The 5,148-nt window shown below is 34.0% G+C and overlaps 1 pseudogene; it reads right to left on the reverse strand.

The window, feature by feature from the left end:
- Positions 1-4: 4 nt before the first annotated feature.
- Positions 5-1,782, reverse strand: LOC129301260 (tryptophan synthase beta chain 1-like; annotated as a pseudogene).
- Between the last annotated feature and the right edge of the window lie 3,366 nt (positions 1,783-5,148).

Consider the following 5,148-nt stretch of genomic DNA (forward strand, 5'->3'; position numbering starts at 1 on the left):
CAACGTCTTCGTCTCCACGGGCACTGCAATTCAAACCACCTTCGCTCCATCTGCTAAAGTCGGAATCAGCTTCTCCAATATCCCTAATGCGTGTGACGCCTCCAACGACGCCCATATCCCTTCCAGTCTGCACACTCTTTCATATGCTGCGATACAATACAGTTACCAATTAAGCTTCCCATTAATTTTATTCCGAATTATGTATCAGATCTCATTCATTAAAACATACACACACACACACACACAACACACACACACACACCATCAAGAGCTTTTGGTCTGTTACTGAGTAGAACTCCGCACGCCCTGTTTCTTTCAGATGGTAGCTCTGGACCCACCGCTGGGTACTGCATCCTGCTCATTTCAAACCACAAAAAGTTAGCTACTGTTGGATAATATATAGCTCTTGTAAAGTTTGAAAAAAGGTTGCAGTGTATGATATTTTCGCGGTACTATAAACTTACCCCCCCGCAATGGAGTGTGGTTCGATGGTCTGGCCATACTCGTCCTGAAGAAGGTAGCTCATGGCTCCGTGATAAACCACCCACGGATCCCTTAGACAAAGTCGACGCGTGTCTTCCACTCTCCAGCCCTAAACCTCCGGCTTCTACTCCGACCAGCCTCACGTCCGCATCTCCGATGAACTCGTGAAACAAGCCCAGCGCATTGGACCCTGTTCCCACGCAAGCCACCAGCGCGTCAGGTTTACCTCCCCATTTCTCCAGAGCTTGCCTCCTCGTCTCTCTCCCTATCACCGACTGAAAGTATCGGACCATGGTGGGACACGGGTGGGCCCCACCGCCGTCCCCGTCAGGTGGTAGCTTCCTTCCATGTTGCCCACCCAATCCCTGATAGCCTCCGATGCTGCATCTTTAAACTGCCCGTTCACCCCTTCAACCTGTTTTTACAGTACACCCATCAATCAGTTGACCGTGGTGAGAGATTTTTAAAGAACCAAGTCTGTTGAATTATGAAGACTTAGAACATACCTGAGCACCCAACAAGTTCATCAACTGAACATTGGGTTGTTGTCGTTCCATGTCTTTTGTGGCCATGAAGATTTTGCAGTCCAATCCCAGTTTGGCGCATGCGGAGGCGGTAGCGAGCCCGTGGTCGCCAGAGGCTGTGGCTGTCACGACGAGTTTCCGGCCGATGCGTTTGGCGATCATGACCTGAGCAAGAGCGTTATTCATCTTGTGGGAGCCACCGTGGCAGAGATCCTCTCTCTTGAGGAAAATCTCCGGTCCTTGGCCGCCATTTTTGCTCTTGTAGAACTCTGTCAACCTCCGAGCATGATACAGGGGTGTCTCTCTCCCAACGAAGTCTCTGAGTGCCTCCTCTAGCTCTTCCTGAAAGTCATCATCGTGAATGGCTTTTGTGAACTCAGCTTCAAGCTGGTGGAGACAAGCAATGAGTGTTTCAGGTACGAACTTGCCTCCAAATTTACCAAACTTGCCTGGTAAATTGATGGGTTGGCTCTTAGGGACTTGAAGAGGTGTTTCTATGAGGAAATGTCTGGTCGTGATCACTGAAGTGGTCAATTCATCAGGCAACTTGGAGATCCTCAAAGTCTTGTGAGGAGTGCTCGTGACCACAGCTTGAGCTTGAGCCCTTACTGAGCCATGGATTTTGGCCACTCTTGGCCTATCTGTTAATTTCCCACTGTTAGTGAAGGCACACTCTTGGGTGCTAAAAGCAGAAGCATGAATTTTGGATGCCATAATTTTGGGTTTGTGGGGGTGCTAGATAGGTAAGATAGTGAGTGTTATGTAAACAAGAGAGAGAGATCGAAAATATGGATGCGTTTGAAACGAATCCTAGTATCCACCTTTTATAGGCATGGTGAACGGTGGTGGTTGTCGTTTAGGGGCATGCATGTTTATATCATGTGCTTGCGAGCAATTTTGATGCGCTTTATATGAAAAAGACTCAACACACGGCCCCCAGGCTATGGCCACCTGGCCAGGCCATCGAATTTGACTTGATAATAATGGTGGCATTGAATTTAGAATTTGGGAAAATTTCATTTAGGTCCCATTGACACCCAACTAATTTGTTTCAGCTAACTCTCCTAAAATTATGAGATTTCACTGCATACGTAAGGAGTTAAAATTAAATTGAAGAGCTAACTAAAATAATTTTATCATCTTTGATGAAGCTAGGCGCATGGACAATTTATATAGATAAAATAAATAATTAATATATAAAAATAAATGATTGACGTAGATGAAATTTGTAATTTTCATTAACAGCATAATATCACCATGAATTTGCAACTCATTTGCCGCCTAGGTTAGTTATTCATTTTTATTTTCTTTATATGAGTTATTCATGTATCTAGTTTTATTTATTTATATTCATAATGATATTATATCGATAATAATAATTTCAAATTTCACTTATGTCAGTTGTTCATATACATCTGTTATTCATTTCTTCAAAATAATAATATTATTTAATTTAGCTCTTTAATTTTATTTCAGTTTCACACATGTACAGTTGAATTTCAAAATTTTAAGAGGTTTGATTGAAATTAAATTGGATGAAGGGTCCTAACTGAAATTTTTCTTCAAATTTTTACTCGAAATCCCATGTACTTTAAAATTTTTGTATCTTTTGTACTATTAATTAATAGATAAATGAGTAAATTACTTCATAAGCTTTAGATCAAGTAGCACCGTAAAGTCTAAATTCATTTATTATGTAAATTATTCTCTTAATTTTTAAAAATGATACAACTTGGTCCCTGCCTTAACAAAAATTAATTTTAACCATCAATTAATCATTAAATGACAGAAAATGATCTAAAAAATTATAGAAAATGATCAAAACAGACAAAAAATGACCAAATTTTTTTAGGTCATTTTCCATAATTTTTGAAATTATTTTCTATCATTTGTTGTTAACTAATTGTTATAGTTAACTTTTGTTAACAATAATGGTTAAATTGCATTGTTTCTAAAAGTTAAAAAATATTTTGTTTAGGATCTATGGTCTTACTAAATTTAAGTTTAAGTAGTAATGTGCTCATTTACTCTTAATTAGACATAAAAAAAACCCATAAATCTCAATTTATTTTAAAGCTTGGATCATGAGTGATATTCAACCAAAGAAAATTCAAAAGTTGTTAAACGGTGTAATTCAATTTTTTTAAAAAAACAATTATACCTAGGACGGGGACGTTATAAGAAAAGAAGAAAATTAAATATTTTATTAATATATGCTGCTTTTGTCCACAACAGAAAGATTTAAACTTTAGATATTCGCCCACCCTAGCTACTGTGCCCATAATCTAATTCTTTATATCTATAGCATCTTTCCAAAACAAAATACGATGGGGTGAGCCTTGTGAGCCTAAACCTTAAAATCAACTTTGATGGCGTTTAAAAATTTAATTTCATGATGCTTAATGAACATCATAAATTTAATATTATAATAAATCTTTGGTGACGTTTCATTAACACGAAGGCATTTTGTTTTACAAACACCCATGTGATTTGTATGTTAAATAGTTATATATGGTAAATTATTAAGTTTCTCTAAATAAAATTTTTACTAGTATGTTATAATATTTAGACATAAAATTGATGTGTCGTTTGAACTGAAGTTTGAAAGATAAGTCAGATTAGTAATTTATTAGTAAATAACTTATGAAAAATGTGATTTGTTGTTTACAAGTTGTATACACTGATGATGCGTGATTTTCTTTCAAACCGTGGAGAAATGATTTGACATAAATTTGACTTTATATCATAAAAACAAAAGTTTCAAATTCAGAGTTACGGAGTTGGAAGGAAAAAAAAATAGAGTCATTTTTTACGCAAAAAATAAAGAAAGAAACTGATGAATACGTTGCCGAACTATTCTTAATGAATTATATGAAAGTCAGTGTAAGAATCATTTTCGAAATGCAACTTTCTTTTTCCATTTATAAAGCATAAATTTAAAACTTTGAGAAATATTGAATCTTGTGAATTTATTTCTAACAAAATAGCCCCTTAATAATCGGAGTTTTTTTATTTTAGTATCTAATTATTTTCAAAAATTTAAATGCATATAATAAAATTTCACAAAATAAATTTTCTTAAAAAAATCAGTGATTTTTTCATATGAAAACAAAAGCTTAAACAAACATGCCTTAAATTTCTCCTAAGAAGATATAGAAAAATCACTATTTCAGCTACTTTGTCTTGCTTAATTGATTCAACTAAGTCAAACTATATGTGCTAAATAATTAAGTTTCTCTAAATAAAATTTTTATTAGTATGTTATAACATTCAGACATAAAATTGATGTGTCGTTTGAACTGAAGTTTGAAAGATAAGTCAGATTAGTAATTTATTAGTAAATAACTTATGAAAAATGTGATTTGTTTACAAGTTGTAAACACTGATGATGCGTGATTTTCTTTCAAACCGTGGAGAAATGATTTGACATAAATTTGACTTTATATCATAAAAACAAAAGTTTCAAATTCAGAGTTACGGAGTTGGAAGGAAAAAAAAAATAGAGTCATTTTTTACGCAAAAAAATAAAGAAATAAAGTGATGAATACGTTGCCCAACTATTCTTAATGAATTATATGAAAGTCAGTGTAAGGATCATTTTCGAAACGCGACTTACTTTTTTCCATTTATAAAGCTTAAATTTAAAACTTTGAGAAATATTGAATCTCGTGAATTTATTTCTAAAAAAATATCCCCTTACTAATCGGAGTTTTTTTTATTTTACTATCTAATTATTTTAAAAATTTAAATGCATATAATAAAATTTCACAAAATAAATTTTCTTAAAAAAAATAAGTGTTTTTTTCATATAAAAACAAAAGCTTAAACAAACATGCCTTAAATTTCTCCTAAGAAGATATAGAAAATCACTCTTTCAACTAGCTATTCTAGCTCAACTAAGTCAAAACTATATATGCTAAACAATTAAGTTTCTCTAAATGAAATTTTTATTAGTATGTTATAATATTTAGACATAAAATTCATGTGTCGTTTGAATTGTTCATAACTGGGCGGGGCATGTTGAATCTCTAGGATGCTCACGAAATCAATGTATTTTGTCGAAGAACTGTTTAAATTTTATTCTCTTAGGAAGTATTTGTAGGTTCCTTGTTTATTAATAAACATAAAACTAACAAGGATG

Source organism: Prosopis cineraria, unplaced genomic scaffold, assembly GCF_029017545.1.
Source record: "Prosopis cineraria cultivar Desert tree isolate PC_DT_omini unplaced genomic scaffold, ASM2901754v1 PC1998, whole genome shotgun sequence".
In the NCBI taxonomy this organism is placed as follows: domain Eukaryota; kingdom Viridiplantae; phylum Streptophyta; class Magnoliopsida; order Fabales; family Fabaceae; genus Prosopis; species Prosopis cineraria.